Here is a 27,100-nt window from a genome sequence, read left to right on the forward strand (position 1 = left end):
GACGATTTCCAATTCCAGCAATTGTTGGCACAGTGATTTGTACCACTCCAACACAATAGTACTACAAACAGCTAGTTTAGCGGAAAGTAAAGCAAAACAAAAAAACCAAAGAGCTGAAACATAGACTAAATCTTATTTTCCTCCACAATTCCTACACACAAGTCAATGATATCCACTAGACAAGGTAATGCGCTAGATAACCCTTGAAGTGGGTCTGAACCATCACTCCTTGAGCTTTTGCTGTCAGCATTTGTCCTACCAAGAAAATCCTGTGTCCACCTCACCTTCTCAAATTCTCTCTCTCCTTTAATTCTCAATTAAAATACAAACATTCATGGACAGATGTTTTTGTGCTTTAATTAGAATATGATATTTATCTGGCTTCTCCTGGAGTTATTTTGGCGTATGTGTTATGTTTGCTATTAAATTGCTAGCAATGAATGCAGGGGACAAATATTGTGTCTTATCTCTCTCTGTTTTTTTTTATCATCTCTTCACTATGCCAAACAACAGTCCCTTGAAAATACAGGTATAAGTGATGATGAGCATTTTTTCATATGTTTGCCTCTTACCACTGGTCATTGGAGAAATGCAAATCAAAACTACTTTGAGATACCATCTCATGCCAGTTAGAATGGCAATCATTAAAACATCTGGAGACAACAGATGCTGGAGAGGATGTGGAGAAATAGGAACACTTTTACACTGTTGGTGGGAGTGTAAATTAGTTCAACCATTGTGGAAGACAGTGTGGCGATTCCTCAAGGACCTAGAAATAGAAATTCCATTTGACCCAGCAATCCCATTACTGGGTATATATCCAAAGGATTATAAATCGTTCTACTGTAAGGACACATGCACACGAATGTTCATTGCAGTACAGTTTACAATAGCAAAGACCTGGAACCAACCTAAATGCCCATCAATGATAGACTGGACAGGGAAAATGTGGCACATATACACCATGGAATATTATGCAGCCATCAAAAACGATGAGTTCGTGTCCTTTGTAGGGACATGGATGAACCTGGAAACCATCATTCTCAGCGAACTGACACAAGAACAGAAAATCAAACACCGCATGTTCTCATTCATAGGCGAGTGTTGAACAATGAGAACACATTGACACAGGGAGGGGAGCACTACACACGGGTCTGTTGGGGGGAAATAGGGGAGGGGACAGCAGGGGGTGGGGAGTTGGGGAGTGATATCATGGGGAGAAATGCCAGATATAGGTGAAGGGGAGGAAGGCAGCAAATCACACTGCCACGTGTGTACCTATGCAACTATCTTGCATGTTCTTCACATGTACCCCAAAACCTAAAATACAATTAAAAAAAACTAAAAAATAATAATCATAAAAAATAATAATAAAGCTATAGTTCAACATATGAAAAAAAAAAAAAAGAAAATACAGGTATCAAATAACTAATCTGCTACCTGAGAGTCAATTTATCTATAAATTGTTCACAAGAACAAGAGCAATTCTGAACTGTTACTTAACCTGTGTGCTTTCTGTTTGTACTTTAGTTACAAGCTAGAAATGAGACATTTTTAAACATAGCATTTGTTATTAAATTTGAAAAAAACAGATCTAGGATTCATATTGTTTCTCATTTGTAGTGTGCTATTAACAGAATAGACTTAGGGTCAAACCATACTCTTCCTGTGTGCCAATTTCATCAATTGCTAACTATAATCACTTTAGCAGTTTAACATCAATTCTTCTCATATGTAACATGGGAGTTGAAAGAGTCCCTATTTCCAAGGATGTTCTGAAAATGAAATGCACAAATCCTTGCTCTACACAGTGCCAGTAAACCCTAACTGATCCCTAAGAATTAATTGCTTCCAAGGCTTTTGGGAGATAGCTGGGATGTTCAAATTTTTGCTGTCTTATCCTGCTTTTCAATCTTGTCCATTTCTAAATTTCAGATGCATATTGCCTTGCAATCTGAACAAGCAGATTTCCAAACTACCAACTCTTTTCTACTTGGTGAACTTAAGAAAACATCTTGTGGCCGGGCACAGTGTCTTACACCTATAATCCCAGCACTTTGAGAGGCCAAGGCGGGTGGATCACGAAGTCAAGAGATCTAGACCATCCTGGTCAATATGGTGAAACCCCGTCTCTACTGAAAATACAAAAATTAGCTGGGCGTGGTGGTGCATGCCTGTAATCCCAGCTACTCGGGAGGCTGAAGCAGGAGAATTGCTTGAATCCAGGAGGCAGAGGTTGCGGTGAGCCGAGATCGCGCCACTGCACTCCAGCCTGGGTAACAAGAGCGAAACACCGTCTCAGAAAAAAAAAAAAAAAGAAGAAGACATCTTGTCAAATTTCTCTTATTGCAATAATAGGAATTACATACGTTCTTTCTTATCTCTCTCCATAGACCTCTCCATTCCTGATCTAAAGACATAGGGAAGTGATGACTGTGTTTGAAGGACTGGCAGATGAAGAAAACGAGGAGATGGGGGTGGATGACATCTTGGAAACTTACATCGATTTAAGACTAGTTGACCTTAGTTTAAATCTCATATTTTTCTTCTCAAATGATTACATATTTTCCTACTTAATAATGACCAAGGCAGAAAGGCTGAGAGAACTTGGAAGTTCAAAAGATAAATTATCTCCAGGTCTTGTAAAACCATCATTATCCACCTGGCTTACTGTTCAAATTCGATTTGTGAGAATAGGAACACATTGCCACCATGTGTCTACCAGGGCTGTGTGTGTGTGTGTGTGTGTGTGTGTGTGTGTACAAACACGTGTGCATGTGCATATGCACACGGGGCTGGGTATTTAAGTAAAACACAGCCTGTTGAAAAAACTGAAACTAAATAATGAATGCTCAACAGGAGGTTTCTCTGATCCAGGAACCTATTTGACTTGAAGCTGTTAATTTTCCCTGGTATGTTCCAACACACTGCCAGGGACATATAGGATTTCTCCCTAGTGAATGCTATTATGCTGTTCCTCACTCTACTGCAAGGAGTAGAGGCAATGACCACAAGATCTTTGAGAATAATTATTTCTTCATATCAGAAAAGAGACTGCATTTTCCTGCATACAGATGGATTTTTCTTTGAAAGTCCTGAGAGTTACACCGAGTGGTCTGGCCAGCCCTGCAACTAGCACACATAGGCGTGATGCTGTATTTTTGTTATTATGGTCTTTTTACAGAGTTCTCCCTTTTTAACTGTATTTTATGCACAATGAAATAACTGTCTGTCATTCATGATAAAATCCACAGTTTGTGTTTCACCTTTCAGTTAAAACCATTTCTTTTCCTCCCCCTTCCCAAGTTCACTCTTCTAGAAATTGAAATTTACTTCTTTGCTAAACTTCAGGGCGTGCCAAACCCCAAATAGCTCAGGGATCATAATTCAGAAGCTGCTGGTTCTGTCTCTTGTATGCAAAGTCTGTAGAAATTATACCACGGGTCCTGGGATAAGCTTCTCAGAGCAGCCAGGAAACTCAACAGGAAGATACTGAACTTGCCTAAAAGAACTTTCCAGAAGGCACTGGAGTAACTACTCCATATTTTAAACCATATGGTAATGTAGACTTGTCTCTTTTCTGGTAGGCCAAACCTCCTTTTGTGAATAGATAAGTGATTCTTTGGGAAATAGCACTTGTTTTCCACCCTTTTAACGATTTAAGAGGACTGGACTGGGATTTAAAAGATTTAAATTCTAGTCCCTGCTGAAAAGTTAACTAACTGTGACCTTGGGAAAGCTGCATACTCCCTTAGCCTGTTTCCTCATCTGTAATTTGAGGGGTTTGGAAGGAACGATCTTTATGGTCCAGTCCAGTTTTACAATCCTGTGACTTTACTCTGTGACTTTTTTCCTACGCTGCTTCCTTTGAGGCAAAAAATGTCAGAGGATGATTTTGTTTGTTTTCCCTTTGTTTGTGAGTGTGCGTGTTCCCGACTTTTTAAAGAAATTTCTCCGTCTGTAAAAAGAAATGGGAATCCCCCTGTGGTCTGTGAAAAGGCTTCCTATTGAGTGCTATGTATAGCAGCCAGTTTTCCACTTAAAGTCTCTAAAAATATCTGCTAACATAAAACAAGTGTAAATTATTACAAAGCCTCTCCCTGGCTCATTGCGTTTTGTGTGAGCTGCCCTCTGCTACACAGTTGTCAGTGGCTGGAAGAGTTAGAGTTAAATATAGCCTGAGAAGCAGGGTCTGGGGTTGTAATGCCATTTTGTAACCTCTTGATATCTCACTGTATGGTGCCTGGATATGGAGTCCGAGGAAGCTGTGATGAATAAACATACATCCAATTCCGTGTTGATTGTCTCACCTCTTAATAACTTCTCTCTGTGAGATAAAATTAGTTCATACATTCATTTTAAATATATAAAGGTGGATATACCTCAAGTCAATCTATAATGCGTAAAAGATTGAATGACCGGGACTTAATAAAACACAAACACATTGGTGCAGAGACGAGCAGAAAGAAAAGCAGTAGGGAAGGAACAACGGTGATTCAGGAGTTTAAACCTTTTCCCGTTTAGAAAAAATAAGTGCAGCTCGCTGCCTGCGCTTATTTAATTTTACATAAGCATACTCTTTGAGGCGGAAGCAAATCTGACTGATTTTCAATGTGAAAATGAAATATAAAAACTGTTCTCGAAGTTATTTCTCAACAGAACTAACGTCAGAATCATCTGAATCATCAGAATCGTCCAATTCCGAAAAATTGGATTCATCAAATAAATCTTCCGCCAACAACTATTCGAGAACGAAGTTAACATCACGTGTAGAAATGCTACATTTTCCAGGATTTGACGTTTTCAGCGATTGAAATTACTATGTTTTGTAAACGGAAATACCACTTCTAAAAGCAGAACGCTATAAATAGAATGATATCTTCTGTTTTCAAAGTCGATATACCACAGCGACGCAAAAGTAATAATGAAAGTGAGATATTCTGTGGCAAAGTCACGTCGGAGCAAATGCTGCAAGCTTTAAGCACAAACAGTGAGTATTTTGGGGGCAAAGAACTGTGAACCGTCACATGCAAGTGGTGGTTCACCTTTTAAAATATATTATTGTAATTATTGTAGTGATTACTAAAATCTCTTATCTTATGCTCTATTATACTGCAAGCATTCAAAAAATGAGACTGGATTGAACAGATTCAAACTTGAGGGCTCATTATTCCCTATGAACATCTTTCTTTTTGTTCTCTTTTTTCATCACCGTCTTTCATGTCGGGTGTATGTTTTCGTTGTCAGCATCTTTTCCTGTTTTTAATCTGTATTTCCACCCCCCCTTCCTTTTTCTTTCTCCATCCCCTAAACTGAAAAAGTTTTCTTCTTCCTTCTTCCTTTTCACTTGGATAAAATGTACTAAGCTTCTACTATGTCACAGACACTATCCTAGAAGTTTTCATTTAAATTCTATCCCTTTTCCCGTTTTACCAATGAGGAAACTGAGGCCCAGAAAGGCAAAGTAATTTTTCCAAAGGTCACACAACAGTTAAACAATAATAGCCAAAGCAGACTTTGTCCAGACCAGTCTTAAACGAATGCGCTTTGTTACATTGAATAGAATTATAATAATTTTGTTTAAAACGATTTTTCTCTACCAAATGATAAGGGAATAATGCATGTGGTTAGGTCCCAAAAGGAAATGGAAAAATGATACACAATGGAAAAATAGTGAAATTTGAGGCAGTTCTGAGAAAGCAATTTGAATCTATCATAGCTCTGATCTAGTTACCAAGGAAATCTAAATCAAGTACTCTTGAATTAGGAGTTATTTCACCATATTAACCTGCAGGCAATTGTACTCTGTGGCCTGAAGTTTTGCCACAGACATTCCTCATCTCAAGGCTTCTTATATGCCCAACGTGTACCTCCCCTGTATTTGGGCTTGAGCACAGACACCACAAGCAGCAGACACACATAAAGCATCATGCACAGGAAGAACACGCATTTGCACAAAACACGCAACCCTCTCGTATTACCAGAGCTAGTTGAGCAAGGCTCACATTTATGTGGACTTCCACTGTGCTGGATTCCTTCAGCATCTGTCTGAGCTGCATCAAAGCACAATACAGAATCTCGTCCAAGACCATGAATTAAATACTCCATCACTGGATCTTTACTGTGTCAGCCTCAAGCAATTCAAGTTAAATATATTAAAGGATCTCATATTGGATTTTTGCTGGCAAGCTGACATCCCAGATATGTAATTGCCATATTAAAAATAAAATCCAGATATTGTTGTATGGAATTTGCAGGAAGAACTGCTGACTGAAAGGAACCTCATGTTGACATTACAATCCCAGGGCAAGGCTGAGTTGCAAATATATATGCTGTGGGTGAGTTTCTTAGAGTAAGAAAAAAATGGACTTACTTTACTTTTGAGTCTTGTTACACTGAGTTTAATGAAAGATCTTAAGCTTGGGGTGTTCCTCTTCATATCCAAGTCTTGTGTAATCGCAAATAGAATGTGCTAAAACTTAAGGAATTAAGATAAAGAAAATTTATTTTTTGGTCTGTACTTCAAATACCAGGCGAATTGTTCTCAATGACCATAGGAACAAATTGAAATGTCGTTAACCCATACTGTAAATAGAAAAATAATCACTTTGGTTCAATCTGGCTGCAGTTGACAAACATCTGTGATGTTTGTTCATGGCTCCAGTAATCTGAATGTCACAACATAGAAGGTTGGAACCTGACCTCACTTTTGAGTATTTTGGTTTCAATTTATAATTAAACAATTAAGATGACAGGATTTAGTAGAGGAATGAAGCTTTATAAAATTAAAAGGCCCAGCAAAACTGATACCGAGGTCTTAAATATTGGGCAGAGATTGCTACCATAAATGTTCTTAAATATTTTGATGTGGAAAATTTTAAACCTACAAAAAAAAGTGCAATGAATGCCAATGATCTCACCAAAATCCAGCTTTAACATTATTAATTCAGAGCTGTACTCCTGTTATCTCCCCATAGATCCTGGATCCAATTGCTTTTGACAATTGCAAAATATTGTGACTCATCGACTTGAGCCTAAAATTTAATTTTTAAAATTATTTTCTAACTTTGCTTTTCGGAGACCTTAGGGTCCTCTGTGATGATAAGATTCTTCAACAATGCTCTACCACAGATAGAGGCAGAGATGTGTAGAGGTGGGGAATGGGGGTGAAAGGGAAGTGGACCTGACTTGTATTCAGGGACATCTGTGGTGCTGTTGCTGAGTTCTTAAGCAGTGTCATTTAGTGCAATACAGGAAACACCGAGACTTGAATCATGAATTTGAGCTGAATTCCGTATTGGTCAATTACTACCTGCTTGCTTTGAGTTTCAGTTTCCTCATCTGAGAAATCTAGGTCACGCACTAGAGTGTATAATACAATCTCTTAAATATAATCCCCAAAGGAGGGTTATACTTGCCAATGCCATTGATATCAGCCTTGGCCTTGGGACTTTACTGTGCCCCCTCTTATGGAAGGCAAATACATCTCACTCTGAGCTGATGTATAACATGACTTTGCCAATAAAATATGGGCAGACTGAGGAGTGCTGCTGCTAATATGGTGGTTCACCATATTTATGCTTTTTCTGTTTTCGAAATCTGCAGTATTCCAAATAGAGGCTGCAAAGCCACCACTGGCTTGCAATGGAAACACAGAGGGAGTTAGAGACCAATGTTAGTTGTGGAAAACCACAGGGATTTGAGGGTTATTTGTCACTACAGAATAACTGTCTATCCTGCCTGATAAGGATACTAAGACATGCACTATTATCCTTGTATAGTTGTAGTGAGAAATCAAATACAGACACAAAATTGGAAGTTATTCAGTGAATGTAAAACACCTACCTTCTCCGTAGCTTATTTCTTGAATATTAATTTTATATCAACCAGAATGTCAGTACCTCAAAAAGACCTTCAAATTATGCAGCATTTGGAAGGCTTGGAAATGGTGCTCAGAACAATACCTTGTTTCTCAAGAGTTTAAAAGTTAGAATTGTGTTAAGGGTGTGATTTTGACAAATATAAGCTCTCTGAAATTAGGAAAACACTTAATTTCTCCAAGCCTCAATAAAATTGTTGCCCTGCTCTGCTTTTGGCAAGAAGGGTTATAACTATGCAAAACTCTTTGTTAACTCCTGAGAACCCTATCAGTGTTATTTTTCATATTAAAAATTCTCAAGAAAAAGTAGCCAGAAGATAAAACACTTAAAAATTGACGGGTGAAGAGTAAGTTTTTTTTTTTTTTAAAAAAAGGAAAATAATGTATATTAAGACTTATAAATAAAATAAATAAATATAAATTAAACAATAAATATATGACTGTAATTTTTAAACAAGACAAAGGTCATAATGTATGAAATGTTAGATTATTTTTAACTCTGGAAGGCTGAAGCAGAGAGTTCCTAATCCTACCCATGTGACATGGCTCATTTACATCCCTTTGAGGTACTTCTGACATTTGAACAAATATCTTCCCAATAAATTATGGTTAATAGGTACCAGAACATCTAAGCCAGAGTGACTGCACACTACTGGGATAAAAAACACAAACAAAAACGAGAAGAATATGATGTTTGTCATTTTCGTGTCATGTAGCAAGAACACTATGTGAGTTTCGGGACTGGTGTTTCAAACTGAGCTTACCTCCAGAGCTGGAGTGACATCAGTTTGCAGTGCTGGCCATTGTTCTATATCTGTGGAAACCACAGTGAAAAAACAAATTCCCCACTGTGACAGAGCTTACTCTACTGTGGGATTGAAGATGGGGAGTTGAAAATAAACAAAAATATATATGACCTAAGGTAATGCAGGGTTCAGATAATGGAGGGTTAGAGGAGTTACTGAGGAGTAAGTCTGCTCTGAGAAGGTAGTATATTTGATCAGAGATGAGGCAGTGAAGGGCATAGAAACGTGCCCTGTAGATACATGGGGAAAAGTATTTGCTACACAGGGAATAGCAAGTAAAAAACAAGATAATTGTGTGTGAGGAGCAGCAAATAGGCCAGAGTGAATAAGGGAAAAGAAAGTGTTTGAATCTGAGTTCAAAGAGGTAGCAGGAGATGAGGTGCCTGCGTGTCTTGCATTTGATTGCATGACGTTGAGATTTTAACCTGAGAATGGGGTAGCTGTACCAGGATTTCGAGCAGAGAGGTGGCATGATCGCATTCAGCCTTGAAAGAGAGCACTTCAGCTACTTTGTTTAGAATAGACTCCCAGGGGCAGCGGGGGAAGCAGGGCTGTGAATGTGGTGGCTTGGGCAATAGTTCCGGTGAGAAATCGTGAGACTCAGTGAGGAGTGGTTGCGGCAGAGGTTGCGGGGAGACGTTGCGTATGTGTTGAAGGTAAAGCACAGATAAGCTAATGAGTTAGATGTGGAACTTATGAGAACAAGATAGTGATATCTCCAAGTTTTAGGCCTGAGAAGCTGAATCATACATTGCTATCATTTACTGAGATGGGGAAGCCTGCAGATGGGCAGGTTCAGGGGACAGCTATCATGAATGTCTAGATTTGGAATTTTAGAGATGTCCCCCAGCCCACACATGATACCTAGTGAGAAGATTCAAAGACTCTCACGCCATGTATTGTCTTTTACTCCTAATTACTGAGTCCTCTTGCATTTCTGAGTGACTGTCTTATATGTGACCTTTACAAGATGGAACACCCAATGTATGCCTTCATCCAACAAATGACTGCTGTTCACTGTGCGATGTTAAGTCATAAATTTCTCCTTATAATTAAGCATGTATTTTGTTTCTCCAACCAGACATTAAGTATCTCAAAATATGAATTCAAGTCTTATAACTCTAATTATATATAGAATATTGCCAGCCATCTAGTTATGGTCAGTACATCCTTGTGCCTGTTTGATTTAAATTTACTTATCTCTGGAAAGGATTATATATATTTAAGTTACAGAAATATAATATGACAGAGTATCCTTCTGGTGAAGAGCGAAGGCAAATTGAAGTGATGTGGTTCAGGATAATTTTGGTAGATGAGTATTTCAAACTACGAAGCTTCCTTCCCTTTATGGTACATTTCTGTCTGCTTTCCCACAAGATCCAGTTTGAGGTTTGTCTTTGCTGCTGAGTTTATAATTACAATGATAATGATAATGATTATCATCATAATAACGGTACAATATAGCAGGACCAAAAAGGGTTTTATAGTGCTATAGCAGAATCTGTATCCCAGCAGGGCCTGCAAATTTTGAATTTGAGGGAGAAGGACATTTTATTTAGGAAATAGACATTTTGCTTATGAAAGGATGAGCACTTCAGGCCTGGTTCAATTCCCAGACCCTTGGCAATTGTTTTTCTAAGAGCTTAGAACACCACTTCCCCAGACATAGGTACTGCTTTCAGGTTACTGCACAAGTGACTTCTCCCCAGAAGACCTTTCTTGATCATCTTATAGAAAATCATATCCAATCCTGCTCCCCTAGTATCCTCTGTCCCTGCATGCATACTCTTAGTAGTAGTTTTAAACATTTGATTTGTTTTAGGTTAGTATTTTTATGTTTACCTCTATACAATATTTACTCCTTGGCATAGTCTTATATACTGGTATATGCTTAGCCACCAGAAAAGCACTGATATTAACTAAATATTTGTTGAATGAAGAGCTAAAATGACGAGCAAATGTCAGGATGGGAAAAGTTGGACAAAGAAACTGTGAACTACTTTGAATTTTTTTTTCTCCCAGTTTATGAGTGGATTTTTTTTTTTTTTAAATCTAGGGGATGAGCAGGGTCTCTGGAATTTATTTGGAAGCAACTAATCGATTGCTTTCCTTGGGGTAGCCCACAGACTAGGATTCAACTGTCTTTGGGACTGGAAGGAGTAAGAATTTCTTTCCTTATAGCACTAGATTCTAAATGACAGGGAAGAAATTACGGATTTAGAATATATTTGTTTCAGTTTCTTACAATGCCTACCACCAAGGTCAGTAGAAGTTTCAATGGCTTGCTGGTAGCCAAGATGCTCTTGAACCTGAAGTCTCTACACTCACCGCAGCGTATTTCCTTTGTGGTTTCATTGTTTCCTATGTAAGCGCTGGCAGACATCCCGCCATGCTTCTCACAAGGCAGAGCCTTCCTCTTTGCTACTACCTTCCGAGTTGGTCAGGGTTGCAGTCTCCTTTTCCATACCACTTCCTACTTTCTATGAATTCTTGGTGAACATCAGTATTCTTCTGTTCTATGGTTTTTGCACATTCTATTTCCATAAATCCTGGTAAGTTTCTCTTCTCCAGTTAAGTCATTTCAGGCTTAGTACCCCTCAACTACAGTGGGCCCAAGCAACAGGGAGCTGGGCTAGGAAATCGGGAACTCTATGAATGGAAACAGCTATAGACAGCTATTGTTTTTCATGTAATTCCCCAGAGTAAACTGCCATTTACAATAATATTTGCTAAAAGCTACAGACTTATTTACAAGTAAATGGAAAGAGAGACTGTGGTCCCATGTTTTGAACCAAATTAGATTAATGAGCATGGTAGCTGCATGAAAAATAGCAGCAAGTCCAACAGGAGTGATTTTAGATGCATAGAAAATTAGATGGCAGAGAAGGAGGTAAAGAGGAAATCCTGGCAAGTGGTATACACTGGCTAAGGGTCATCAGATATATTTGAGAGAGGCCACTGGACTCCTGGTCCACAAGGAATTACGGTACTGAGTTATGGGGAATGACCCCAGAAGTTGAGAAAACTAAGGAATATTCAGGTACCAATAACAACAACTGGTTATGGCTCCATTTGTACATATGACTCCGTATATATACTAATATATGTCATGAATTCTTTCCTTAAATCTTCACAGTAACATCAGGTGATGCTCTACTTCCGTCTCCATTTAACTGGCATAGGCTTAGTAGAAATCTGAAAGTTATCATTTATTTGTATTTGGTTGGCATTTCTTTCAGCTGTCCCAGGGTGGGTGTGATCTTCAGGAGTGAGGAAACTCATGCTTAGCAATTTGCTGAAGGGCTGCAACAAAGTCATTGTCCCAGTGAGAAAACATTTTTGTCTTGGCACAGGACAAAAGCTAGTGTATTCCTGTTTGGCCATGGGGAGCTCAACTATGCATCTTATGTTTTCAGATATGCAAATAATACCACTGAAGTCAAAGTTGGAAGCAGATTGGTTTGCAGTTTCCCATGTATTTTAACAATTGAGGGCATGTAAAAAGTCTGGTCAAAAAAATGTTTTTACTATTTAAATGTACTCTTGAATGTTCATAAGGGGTGTTGTACACAATCCAAAAAAGCATTTAAAACAATGAATATTCAACTACATTAGCTTTACTTGACAGAAAACCAATACAAATTGAATAGAACTGAGGCCATTGGGTCTAGAATTTGATTTCTGCTCCCATTTATCTACATAATTTGGCCCATTTTCTTTGCCTTCTCCTCAGCCATTCCTCTACTTTTATTTTTCCATTTTAAGATGTTTTTGTGCACTTAGTATTGATCATGCTCCATTGATATTACACTCTTCATTTATTTGTCCTTCAATTAAACGGAGACCTCTGAATGACTTGAGGCCATGTTGGTAATTAAGAACCCTAAGATTAAAATTCTTCTTCAATCATTAGACTCTGTTCTATTGAATCAGGAGAAAAGTAGCCCTTGTTTTTCCTTTTTATTTGTTACATATTGCTTCTTCCAGTTCAAAGCTAAGTATACATTTTGAGGGGGTATGAAATCAGCTTGGATAAGTGAAGAAAAGGTCAATGAATTTACCAGAGCTGGCACGCCAGCTTTGGAAAGACACATGTCTTAGCTATGCTCTCTCATTTCTAAACCTCAAACTTGTCCTTGAAGAAATTGAGATCTTGGGTACTGCTTAAGGAAGAGTGGATTAAATTACTTCTAACATTTATTTTTACATTAATTTTCTAGATTCTGAGGTTCTCCTATATATTGTGATTATTTGAAGTAACACTAAATGCTATATAGGTAAATAAAATGTAAGCTAAATTTCACTCACGCAAGTGTTCAGTATGGGTGTTCAGCAATTGCCCCATCATGTGATAACAGAAGATCCTAGGCTTATTTTATCATGTGGTTCTATCATCCTTTATGTTATCTGACTACTCTATGTTTAGGTGGAAGGTAGGGTAGAGGTGTGGAGATGGTTTGTATTGTTTTCACTCAAAATCTGTCATCAAGAATCAGTCCCCAGATTCACTGAGATTCAAATATTCCTGGGAAATATAGTCCCTTGCAAGGTAGCTGCTTCCTGTAATTCAGTTACACCTAAGTGTTAGAGGGCTGGACTTTAAACCATCTCTTTGAATTGCTCTATAGAAGGGGAACATAAATCTTTAAACAGTTTGTTTCCTATACTACATATAAATTATAATTTTGGGGTTTAAATTATCAAAGTTGATTTTTGTATTTATTTTTATTGACCTGGAAAGTATAGATAATCTCTTTGAACTAAAGATAAAAAAAAAAATTAAACCCTACTCCATTTTTGATGACATAAATTCATACTATACAAGGATTTTTTTTTGAGATGGAGTCTCTCTCTGTCACCAGGCTGGAGTACGGTGGCAAGATCTCAGCTCACTGCCATCTCCACCTCCCAGATTCAAGCTATTCCCCTGCCTCAGCCTGCTGAGTAGCTGGGACTACAGGCATGCACCTCCATGCCCAGCTATATATACAAGGCATTGTTTTTAGAAAAAAGAAGAAAGGTGAATTAATTCACAATGTTTTCCGTAAGATGGAGAAATAAATTTAAACCAGGGAATCATTCTCAAAGTCTACCATTGATTTTCAGGATAACTTAAGTCTATTTATAGACTTTGATATTTCTTTAAAAATTTATAATAATACTTCTAATTTTTTATTTAAATATTGAAATTTAAGAAATAATTTAGCTAAACATTGCACTAAAAATTGGATAGATCTAAAATTTTACATGGCAGGACCTCCTAAGATGATCAATGTGGTCACATCTCATAGGTTGATTAGAAACACAGAGTGGAACACTCTGGATGGGCTTTAGCAAAATAAACAGGAAGAAAAGATCCCCCAGCATTTGAACAGTCAATTGTAAAGACCTTGAGATCAGCTCATTTCACAATTCATAAATAGAACCTGCTGTTCGTAGTGCTGGCCATTACTTTTAGCAATGAAAAAACATTTCTATTTTATGTTTGTTTTCTGAACTGTGGTTGCTTTCAGGGATTCTACTGAGACATCTTTAAAAATATAGAAGGAGGACAATAAGACAGCTCTTTGAAAGTTGAACTTTTAGATCACAAACAATGTTGACATATAAAAAGCAATTTAAAGAGATGGTGTATATAGTTCTGCCCTTTAAGATTTAGGTGTAACTTGGCTGGGCACGGTGCCTCATGCCTGTAATCCCAGTACTTTGGGAGGCTGTGGCAGGTGGATCACAAGGTCAGGAGTTCGAAACCAACATGTGAAACCCTGTCTCAGCTAAAAATACAAAAATTTAACCAGGCATGGTGGCTCTCGCCTGTAAAACCAGCTACTTGGGAGGCTGAAGCAGGAGAATTGCTTAAACCTGCGAGGCGGAATTTGCAGTGAACCAAGATTGCACCACTGCACTCCAGCCTGGTGACAGAGCGAGACTCCGTTAAAAAAAAAAAAAGAAAAAAGGATTAAGTGTAACTCAATTAAATATGTTAATATAGCTAAAGAAAGAATATGCTCATCAGAAATGGAAATGGACAGCCTTAGAAACATAGAAAAGGGAATCAGAGAGGCAATGTGTAAAGGTACCAGCAAAGCACTGGTATGAGAGAAGGTGCTATATTCAGTGATTCCAATGGGCACCATCCTGCCCAGAGCTGACTCACTTCAAGACCTTTTAGCCTGGTCAGCTGAAGACTTGGGATCTGACTTTACGCTCAACAAAAAGTGACCTAAGTAAGATTGTGCTTCCTGAGTGATTGATGAGGACAAGATGCACGGATCATGCTGATAGGTGTATTCCAGGCTTTGAGATTGTCATGTTTCTCATAAAATATTAATTTTTTTCTGACTTATAAATCAGTCTTGGTTGATGAATGCATTCTTGGCTGTTGGGAGAAAGTAAAATTTAGAGGCTACAAGTTTAAAGACTAGATGCTGGCCTACGATAAATTTACCAAGTTAATGAATGACAAATTCTCATGTAAGTTCTTTGGGAAATAGTATACTTGCTTTTCTCAAGTAGATTAAAGTCTCCTCTATTATCACTGCAGTGACTCAAACATTAGTTTCTTGTTCTTAATTTTAAGAAAAATCTTAATGGTCACAATACCAAGACCACTTTACCCAAATTTTAAAAAAATTAATAATTTCAATTGAATGGATCAAGAATGCCAATGACATGTGCTGCCAACTTCACTCCTCCTTCAATTTTAGTCTTTAGAAAAATGTAAATTACCACTAGGCATTATTTACCAACAGATACATTCGTAAATATATTTTGTACACTATGCTAAAGCATATAGCAGCAATAACTGTAGTATTTTACCCACATTAGTCCATAAAACAAATGTTTACTTTATTATCAGTTACCTTGCTTGGTTCACACAGACCAAATATATTAAGCAAAGTTGCTAATTTTTAGCAAAACCATTATTGTATCAGTGAAAGTAAACATTCTTACAGTGGCCTTTACTGTGTTGAAATAGAAACAACGTTCCTGAGTTATAGTAGGATTCGGTTACAGACACCTCTAGCTGTCAGGGACCTCATGTGGTTTAGGGACTACTCTGGATTCTGAAACCTGAATTTATGCCACAGAGGAGAGAGAAAAGTCAATGTAATTCAGTGTATATTCTAAAATGGCTGTGCTGAGCCGAGTACTCCCATGTTGGAGCTGAGCCTGTGTCCCAGACAGAGCTTAGACCTGTGTCCCCAATCCAATTATCCTTATCGTTACGGGGAATTCAAGTCCCTCTAACTTTTCATCACTCTTAGTCACCTAAGAGACCCACACAAGTTCATTTGCCAAGAATGTCAGAGTTTTTATTTTCATGCTGATGGAAATCAAATGTAGTCTCTATCCATTCCATCTAAAACACTGGTGAGGTCAATATTAGAACAGTGGTGGTCAAGTTATCTCTTGGCTCTAATTTCTGTGGCCTGCATTTTGAAACTCTAAACATTCAATGCAGGAAATTCACATGTGCTCTTAACTATCAGGGAAGTGTAGTGATGCAGCCTACAGTTGGAGTCACAGAAACCTGAGTGCTAATCTTGACTGTGCCTTTCTTGTGTTTTTTATCAAATTAGCTGTAAATTGACTTTGGTTCTCAAAGTTTTCACTATCAACAATCCCTGTTACTTCTTCATCTCCACAGTTTGAATGAATTTGTCTATCAGAATGTATTAAGAGGAAGCTGCATGGGAGGTAAGGGATGAGGGGGTAAGAACTATTGAGTATCTGCCGTACCATACACAGTGTCCCTCTCTAGCTGTTTTATTTCCATGATAACCTTATGAGGTAGGTGCGCTTATCCCCATTTATGGAAAAGAAAACTGAGTATCAAAGAAGCCTAAGAGTAAAAAGCTAATAAATATTCCCAGGGCTTTGTGACACTGAATCACTATTTTTTTTCACAATACAAATTTGAAAATGAATTAAGTAAATGATCATAATAATTGGTATTTCAATTTTTTGATCAAAGACAAGAATTACTATGATTTAAAATTTCTGATCATCACATGATAATGAATTTCATGGTGAGAAGGAGGCCTGAGTGATTGCACGTACTATAAAAAACACCCTTGGTAGGTCTAGAATTATTGAGAATTATTGAAGAGGGTAAAAAGAGGTGATCTGAAGGAAAGAAGGTGGTGTCACAGATGTGGCTGGTCAAGAGGAAGTCCCATTACAAATGGAGGCCTTCTAAGTTTTGAGTGTGAAGGAGAGATCAATAGCATGATCTGATTTGTACTTCAGAGAAGATGCTGAAAACCAGAAGGTCAATAATTATTCTTCCAATAGACAGTGCAGGAGATAATGAGATATTCAATAAATTCAAGTCATTAGCTTACACAGACTTACCTTAGGAAAAATATACTCATTTAGTCAGGTTTTTGAAACAATAAGAGAACTTACAGTGAGGAAATTGACTAATACCCCTTTTAATAAAAATATCGTTTTTAGATGATTCTAGACTCACAGAAAATTATAAAGAAATGTACAGGAGGTATGATAAACCATTCATCCAGCCACTCACAAGTTAACAAATTATAAACTATAGATAATACCCTTTTGAAAGAAAAATATGTCTATCCACACTTTACCTTGTATACCAAGTTGATCATAATTGATCATAATTTCAAAGTTATTATGATCATAACTTCAAAATATGCAATAATAACTAGGAGAAAATACGTAGTGGCTGGGCATGTGGCTCACACCTGTAATTTCAGCACTTTGGGAGGCCGAGGTGGGCAGATTGCCTGAGGTCAGGAGCTCAAGACCAGCCTGGCCAACATGGCAAAACTGTATCTCTACTAAAAAATACAAAAATTAGCCGGGTGTGGTGGTGAGCACCTGTAACCTCAGCCACTTTGGAGACTGAGGCATGAGAATTGCTTGCATCTGGGAGGTGGAGGCTGCGGTGAGCCAAGATTGCTCCACTGCACTCCAACCTGAGTGACAGATGAGATTCCATCACAAAAAAGAAAAAGAAAAGAAAAAAAGAAAAAACATACATAGTCATGGACTCTCGGGTTTCAAAATCACCTGTTGAACATCACACAAAAAGCAAACACAATGAATGAAAAAAAATAAAGTTGTAATAATACATATATTTCTTGAAATTTCTGTATGGTTAAATGCAGACAACTAACCAGAAAAATTAAAACTCTGGTTTCTGGCCACAAACCTGAAATACTTGTGCTGTTTCAGGATCTACCATAGGCAATCTCAAAAGCTTCCCTGGCAGGACTCATGGAGGAAAATGGTCCCCCTTACACCAGACTTGGTGGACAGCCAACACACTGCAGTCTCTGAAGGGAGTCCCAGTCAAAGAATTAGGCCATTCTGGACAGCCATGGTCCTACTGGATCTTCTAGAGAGTCAGAAGTGACATCTAGAAGGGCACAAGTCAATCATCATCCAAACACAATTAAAATGCAAACGGAAAACGTGTTATGGAGGAGGTTTCTTCCCATTTTGAGAGGCTATGGGTCAGAGTGTTTCCAAAGAAGTTTCTCTCTGAGGGCATCTTCACCTAAGGAACTTGAAGCTTTGAAGACATTCCCTAGTAAACAAGCGGAAGAGAAGAGGATAAGATCAGGCCAGGCAATTGGCGAAGCGGGAACAGAGGACTGGCAGTGGAAGAGAGCAGGGAGAAGGCCACTGGAGGGTCAGCTGATGTTCTAGAGCACAGATAGGAAGGGGGAGTGGATTTGCAAGTGCAGTATGGTGCTAAGGATGCCGGTAGTGGCCAAATTGTATAACTGAAAGAAATACAATATGTTATGTCCAGAAAGAATGTTTCCTAGCAGGAAAAAATTAAGATCAGTTTTGAGTTTTGAGATACCTATATTCTAAAGACCACAAAGGGTGAAGGAATTAGATCCAAAAGCATTTTCCATAGCACATTGTAGATTCCTCTTGCTCTGAGTCAAAAATCCAAATGTCAAAAGGTGGTCAATTTACTGTATAATCAAGTAGTAAGTTGTAGCTTATTATGCAAAGGTAAATCAGTTTGCATCAATTACAGTAGGAAAATCGATTGTTGATTCCCCAGCAATGGAAAGGTAAAACCCTTTTTTAGTTTGCTTCAGTTTATTGCCCCCTTTCTGCTATTGAGTCATCGTCCATCCCGCTTAATACACTCGTACAAAACTACTTGAAGCTCTCCCAGGGGCCCAGCTTTTCCTTTTAGGACACTGAGCTTTTGTTCATATGTCTTTCATTGCTTCTCCTTTAACCTCCAAAGAAATACTTAACACTGTTTCAGCTTAGATAAATCTATTCTTGGAAACCTTACTAGCATCACCTTTTACTCATTCACCAAAGCAAGCCTCCTATTTTATTTTATTTACACATTGCATTATATTCAAAAAAATTTTTCAAGACTATACTTTCAGGAATCATTTCTACAGTTTGTTACTAGAGAATTTTCTGTGTAGAGCACTGAAAAAAATTTTTTTCTCACTTCGCAAATCTGTGATGAAATAAGGAAAAATATATATTTCTGTATTAATTTCAGTAACCATGCTTATCACGACACCTGCCACATATTCTGAAGGAATGAAGCATATCTGTGCATATAATAAAACTCTGTTCCTTGCGGTTGTCAATTCAATGAATTCCTGTTAGAATACTATAGGAAGCAGAGAAGTTCTGATTGATCATATCCTATGTGCTGACTTTTAATGACTACATCCTTTATTGTTAAACTAAATCATACATTTTCTGTTTTGGTAATTCCCTTTGTTTATTTTTGTGGACATTGTGGTTTTATGTACATCATCAGACTTAAGCTTCTTGAGGAAAAGACAATGTTTGCCTCATCTTCACACTCTCAGGTAGAAACAATCATGGAGTCTCACATACCATTGAAGCTCTTTCATTATTGATTTCTTTTGAAAAGCAATGAGACAGTTTTAAGTGTGGGTCCTATCTCTGATATTTTGCCACATTCTTCTCATATCTCTTGCTCATAGGATCGACTCTCCACACAACAGCATTTTCTCTTGCTATTCCCACAGTCAAGCTGAAGTGGAAATTTAACTCTGATTTCAATCTTGACATCCCTGCTTTGGCTGTTCTTAATAAATGCAGTTGTTATTTCTAAGCCAGTTGTTGTAATTATATTTTTGTTGGCTTTCTTTCTTATATTTCTTCTCCAGATGGTCCACAATTTAGGTTTTTGGCTTCCCTCCTAATATCAAACTATAGGAATATTACACCATCTTCTTTTAAAAACAAATCTCAATTGGTTTCTTATTTGCCAATGGCTAGAACTTGAATAGTTCTTCTCCTGGGGCGCTTCATATCTCAATGATTTCATTATGGAGGGAAATCCCATGGGAGATCATGTTTTTTATTTCAGTCTGAACAACGTTCTGGCAAAACTCTGATACCCTGGATTAGATTTTGACATCCTTACTTTTATATAAAACTTATAAAAACATTCTCCACTGGAAATTCTGCTGAATTGAGACTCATGAACTACCTGACTCATGACAACATTAACTGGAAAACAAGGCCATTCTTTATAAAACAAGCAAGAATAATGATGTGTGGTGTGAGACTTTGAAGAGTTTGCAGCTCAGATACAAAGGCATTTTGAGTGCATACCTACATTTTAAAAACATCTATATCCATGTGCATTTGTTTAGCACAAAGAAGGTCAATGCATGTGGATCAATTTTCTGTTCTTCAGTTTCCTTTTCTTTTAAAACAGAAATAGTAATGGTACTCATCTCATTTTCCCCCTGAGAACAAAATGAGTTAATGCACGTAAAGCACTTTCATTTTTGCTTCATCAAAATAAAGCTCAGTAAATGTTAGCTATTATAATTATTAGCAGTCGTTGTACTAGTATATATTTGAATTTGATATACTGTGCTATTAACTATATTTTAATTAAATGGTAGCTATAGATGCAACGTAAGTGTTTATACATAATTAGTGGGGTTTGCCTTTGGCTATTATCTTTCCACCTCTCTTTTAAAGAAAACGAATAGTAAGAACCAAAATGACATGTAGTTTTTCACAGGGTCAGCTAATCTTACTTAGTCCATGAACAGCAATGCTTCAGGTTTAAATGCTACTTTAGATGAGCGTTTCAAACCCTAACAATTTAACAGTGAAGTAATAGTTGAAACATTAATGAACATTTCTAAAAGAAGAAAAATAAGCAAGAAAGTGCATGAAAAATATCTGGGAGAAGGATTTCTTGTTACTGTTAATGACATCCTGACATCTCATAATTTCACTTCAAAACTATTTGTCTTCATGGCTAGCAACAACTTTCAGTCATTTGAAGAGATGATTCTGTCTCATTTTGTGTAATAAAATGTACCATAGGTGACTATAATGGTGACTATGGAGCATCCAGGCCAGTCATATTTACCAGCATGTATCTGGCCACTAGCATAGTGTGTGGCCTATTTAATGAGCTGGTATTCAGTCAATACTTGTGGAATGCAACAGTAAAGGAATGAACGCAAAAATCAATCAATAGCATATAATTCTAACTGTTTACACATTTCACAAATTTAAAATGTTAACTATGTAGTTCCGCACCTTAACGAAATCACCTGGAGAACTTAAAAAAAATATCCTGACAATTTATGCCCCAGAACAATTAAATCACGATCTCTTACTGTGGGATCCAGGCATCAGCATCATTTTAGGTCTTTCTAGGTGTTTTTACTAGGCAACTAATGTTGACCAACCACTGGCCTGGACCAAAACTAGTGAACCATAGTAAATGTGACCCAAAAGAATGACTGATGTACATTGAGCTTGGCACTTTAGACCTCTAGGACATCTGACATACGTATATACAATGGAATACTATTCAGCCTTCACAAAAAAGGAAAATCCTGGTATTTGTGACACCATGGATAAATCTGGAGAACATTACACTGAGTGAAATAATCCAAACACAGACAGACAAATACTGTATGATCTCACTTATATGTGGATTCTAAAAAGTCAAACTCACAGAAGCAAAGAACTAGAAGAATGGTGTTTGCCTGGGGCTGGGGAATGGGGGAAATAGGGAGATGTTGATGAAAGCATAAAGGATACAAAATTTCATTTATAAGATGAATTAGTTCTGGGAATCTAAGGTACAACATGGGTGGTAATGGATATGTAATTAATTTGATTGAGATCGTCATTATGCAATGTGTGTGTGTGTGTGTGTGTGTGTGTGTGTAAAATCATATTGTATGTCTTGAATATTTATGGTCTTTATTTGTCAAAAAAAGAAAATGAATGACTGAGGCAAAGAAATGAAAGCTTGCCTCATATGTCAACATTATTGATGATGAAATTGGTTTCAAATTATTTTACAAAATATATTTATATCTAAATGGTCAAATCCTCAACCTCCATATTTATTTTAGGAATCATGATTACTTAAAGCCCTATACTTAAACTTTACTCACTCCAGAAGGGCAACCCTCTCACACCACTGGATAGTTTGCCATTCACACTGACACATGAGACCCTGCTCTGTGCTCCCCTTCGTATTCGAAGGGAGCTTAGCTTCTGATTTTCAACACCTGTTGGCTTAAGGGGCCATGCTTTGTTTTCTGTGGCATTTTCTAGTCTAACAAATTTAATAACAATAGTAAAAGCAAACAGAAATAGACAACTCTACTTCTGACCATAAGTCAATCTGCCACTACCTGCTGCCCCTTTCTAGGTGAGGAGATTCACTTGCTTCTCATTCTTTTTTTTTTTTTTTTTTGAGACGGAGTTTCACTCTTGTTGCCCAGGCTGGAGTGCAATGGCGCGATCTTGACTCACCGCAACCTCCGCCTCCTGGTTTCAGACAATTCTCCTGCCTCAGCCTTCCGAGTAGCTGGGATTACAGGCGTGCGCCACCACGCCCAGCTAATTTTTTTTGTATTTTTAGTAGAGACGGGGTTTCACCATGTTGACCAGGATGGTCTCGATCTCTTGACCTCGTGATCCACCCGCCTCGGCCTCCCAAAGTGCTGGGATTACAGGTGTGAGCCACCGCGCCCGGCCGCTTCTCATTCTTAACATCCCTGTCTTGACCATATTTTCTAACTTCTATTATGAGAAAAAAATGCAGCATATTGCTGAGTTAGCTCAGTAAGGCTCTGAGGTTTAGGCCACATTGATGCCTCTTTCGTTAATTCAAGAAATGTTTACTCAGCCTCATTATGCTACAACCTCTCTCAGGCTCTGGGAATAGAGTAATAAAACAAGCAAAACCAAAATCCCCTGCCCTATGGAGCTTGTATTCTAGTGGGAGAGAAGGATAATCAAGAAGGTAAATTATTATGATACATAATATTCAAGATAGTAAAATGAGCCAAAGAGAAAAATAAAGCAGAGCAAGGAGATTAAAAAGTATTAATGGATGTATGGGGGAATGGTCTCTGCAAATTGACGAAGGACAGCTAAATAAGTCTTCACTGAGGAAAATGGCATTGTAATGAAATCTGAATGAAATTAGGAATTTGTGTATATATCTGAGGAATGATCATTCCTGGCAGTAGCAATAGCAGGCACAAATGCCCTGAGGCAGGAGTATGCTGGAATTTTCAGAAAAATGAAACCAGTGTAGCTGGAGCAATCAGTAAGAAAAAGACTACTAGGAAATAGGTCAGAGAAATAGCAATGGGAGAGGGAGAGCAGCTCATGTCATCTTTATAAATAGGACTGTGGTTTCTACTATGGGAAGACTGAAAGCCTCTGGAAGTTTGAGAATGTGTTTAGTTTTCCTCTTAAGAAAAGCATTGTTCTTTTAATATTTTTCATTTTTTTTTAAATGGAGTCTCACTCTGTCACCGAGGCCTAGAGTGTAGTGGCGCGATCTCAGCTCACTGCAACCTCCACCTCCGGGTTCAGGGGATTATCCTGCCTTAGCCTCCCAAGTAGCTGGCACTATAGATGCATACCAGCATGCCCAGCTAATTTTTGTATTTTTAGTAGAGACAGAGTTTCATCATATTGCCCAGTATGATCTTCATCTCCTGACTTTGTGATCTGCCCACCTCGACCTCCCAAAGTGCTGGGATTACAGGCATGAGCCACTGTGCCTGGCCCATTATTCTAACTTTTAACACCATAGTTTAGTTTTGCCTGTGCTTAAATTATACAAAATTGCAATTACCTAGGATACCCTTTTTTTTTTGTATCTGGCCTCTTGTGTTCATTATTAGGTCTTTAAAATCTGCCCATAATATGCATATGCAACTGTAGTTCATTCAATAGCATTAGCATGTAGTATTCCACTGAGTAAACAGGCCATGATTTCTGTATCCATTCTACCGATTATAAATATTTGAGTAGATTCAAGATCATAGTGTGAGTATACATTGTTATGTACGTTCTTGCTCATGTATTTTAGTGAACATATTTCCATGGGGTGTATTTACTAAGAGTATTCCTAGAATTTTGCATCCATAGGTCTGTATATAACCAGTTTTAGCAATGGATGCATTTTAGTGGTTTGGCATTGCCAACCCAAGTCCTGGGAAGCCCTAAAGCTGAGCAACAAGTGCGGGCATGTTGGCAGGAAACAGAGGAGAGAGTAACTGTCACGTTAAGGAGCAAAGTTGGCCTGATTTAACAAGTAATCATTGGCCAAAGGAAACTTTTAAGAGCTAAATGACATAATTGGGATTACCGTTAAAAAGATCATTCTGGCAGTGATATGAAGAAAGATTTGAAAGAAACAATCAGTTAAAACACAGCTGTAGTTGTCTAGAGAGGAAAAGATAAGTGTATAATCTATGGCAGTTGTAATAAAGACAAGGGGGAAGCAACACTTCTGAGAAAAACTTAGGAGGTGAAATACTTGCAATGGACGGATGTTGGAGCAGGCGAGTAGAGAATGCGATCAAGATTCCCTGCACTGTAGCCTGGACTGTTACATTGGTTCAGTGGCTCAAAACAGAGACAGACCATAGAAAAGTAAATATTTCAGAGAGAAATTCATGAGTGCAGCGTCGGACACACTGAACTCGAGATGTTAGAACGTGAGCATATAAAATTTTGAAACCAAAGATTATGTTCTAACTATAGAGAGAGATTCACAAATCATCAGTGTAAGATTGTTTCAGAAACCATGAGGGTGCTGTGGACTTGAAAAAGTTGGCAGAGTCAGAGGAGCCATAGGCTGATTGTAGAGCTCTCAGGAACCACATTTACAGGGTGGGCGGGGAGGAGGCTCACACAAAGACACAGAGGGCTGGTAGGGGTGGAGGTAAGACAGCTGAGAGCTTTAAAGAAACAAACATACTGATAAATGAAGCAGAGAATAGATTCATGTAAGAGTGTGGCTGAAAAATAGCCACTGCATTAGACAGCTTGGATGCTGCTGCTGACCTTAGTGACTCTAGTACTTTGCTGCAGTTTTAGGAGCAGAAGCCAATAAAAGGTTGAAAGGGAAAACATGATTAAGTAGAATGAAGTAAAGTCTTTCAAATAGTTTGCAGGAAAAATACTGAGAAATGTAGAGATGTAACTAGAAAGAGATAAGGAATCTAGGTTTTTTGGTTTTTTGTTTTTTTTTTTTTTTTGAGATGGGTTCTCTCTATATTGTCCAGGCTGGTCTCAATTCCTGGACTCAAGTAATCCTCCTGTCTTGGCCTCCCAAAGTGCTCGAATTACAGGTATGAGCCACAAGTTTTATTACTCCTTATCCTTTCATTTTAAACGTAGGATCAGGGAACATGAAGGTGTTCAAGAAAATGAAAGGAAGGCATGAACCAGAATTATGTGAGCAATTAAAATGAAAGGAAAGATAATTGGAAAGCCTGAAGAAATACTCATTAAATGCTATGACTATGGTCACTGTTATCAGTACCCAGATCTTTCTTTCCATCATGGTCCTCACCAATCTCTTTTGACATGAGGTCAACTTCACTCCTGAACATTACCTGCCTAGGACCCTGTAAGAATTTGTATTTGCTACTTTTCTCCAAGTCATGTTACAGAGTATAATGATAATAATATGGACACTATGTAAAAACAATTGAGTACCTCCTATGACCCAAACACTGTGTACATGTTTTATACATTGTCTATAATTGGGAAACAACTATTCAAGTCAGAAAATATTCACCCAACTTCCAGATTGGAAACTGAGGCTCAGAGTGGTGTAAATCAATTGTCTTAGACAACACTGAATAAATAGCTGTATGGGGATTTAAACCTAACTCTGTCTGATCCCCAAGTCTATATTCTTTACGCTAGATCAGGCTGACTTGATAATGTTTATATTTAAATTTGTATGCCATCTTGATAAAGTTCTGAAAGTGACCAGGCCCTTTCTGAGCTGTTGAAGGAGATAGAGCTAGTCATATGCAATGCATCTGCTTTTATGTCCTGAGAGTGAAGAGTGAGTGATCTATAATGCTAATTGTCCTTTGGTGCACTAAAGCAGATTCAACTTCAATAAATCAAAGAACAGTTCCTCTTCCCTTTAAACCATCCAAAGGCAAGTATTTGATGCATGTCTTTTGTGAGCATTCCTTATTTCTAGTTATTAAAGAGAAAGGCAGAAAGATTGGCCATTTGAGGTGTCTCTCTAACAAAGGACCGCTACCAGCCTTAAGATGTAATAAAGCATTGTATTACTTTTATGGTCTTAGTTTATTTGAGTCTGGCTTGGCTGAATTTTAGCTAATATACTTTGTAAACAATCTGTATTTTAAGTAAGTACCTTTTAAATTTCACTGCTCCTGTTTTATGGAGGCAATTGGAAGAGCAAAAGGAGGATTGTGTATACGTGAATCACGCCATTAGAGAGAGATTGCTCTCTGACATAGGGAAATTGTACATACTATAATGAATGGACCTCCCTTGAGGGCTACAGACATGTTTTACAAAAGATGCTCTTGGGGAAATTCATGGGGCCAGATGCACTTTTTCTGAGAAAGGAAATACTCTTTCGGAGATCCAAGCTGAATATAAATATTGACCATTCTCCTTGAGCAGCAGATAGCAACCCTCGAAGTACAGCTCAACTCCCAAGGCGAGACAAGGGTGTGTGGTTGGACATTCATGGTCCTCATGACTCTAGTTTGATAGATTATCTCAGCTGCAACCTTTTCAATTCTCTTTTGGAACATGTTTATTGATTTTAAAAGAATGGAGCTTGCCGACCGAGATATTGTTCAGCTGTGGTCATTCTGTTTCTTACAAAATAAAAACATAATCTTATATCATGCCTTGATACTTTAAATGAAAGAATGCACTAAGAAGCCTTGTTGGCCCTTACCCTTGTCTGACACATACTTGCATTGTATGAACGTTTTAATTTTCCTTTAATTTATTCATTTAACAAATATTTGATGTCTATTCCGTGTTAGCCCTTTAATACACTTTGCCAAATCAAATAGATGGAGATTCTTTCCTTGTGAATGCAACATTCTTATTG

The 27,100-nt window shown here is 37.8% G+C and overlaps 1 pseudogene; it reads left to right on the forward strand.

Annotated features, from left to right (window-relative positions):
* Nucleotides 1–19,069: 19,069 nt before the first annotated feature.
* On the forward strand, nt 19,070–19,145 carry LOC135274527 (small nucleolar RNA U3; annotated as a pseudogene).
* Nucleotides 19,146–27,100: the final 7,955 nt, after the last annotated feature.

Source organism: Aotus nancymaae, unplaced genomic scaffold (assembly GCF_030222135.1).
Source record: "Aotus nancymaae isolate 86718 unplaced genomic scaffold, 86718_ANA_hifiasm-v0.15.2.pri h1tg000011l, whole genome shotgun sequence".
NCBI lineage: Eukaryota > Metazoa > Chordata > Mammalia > Primates > Aotidae > Aotus > Aotus nancymaae.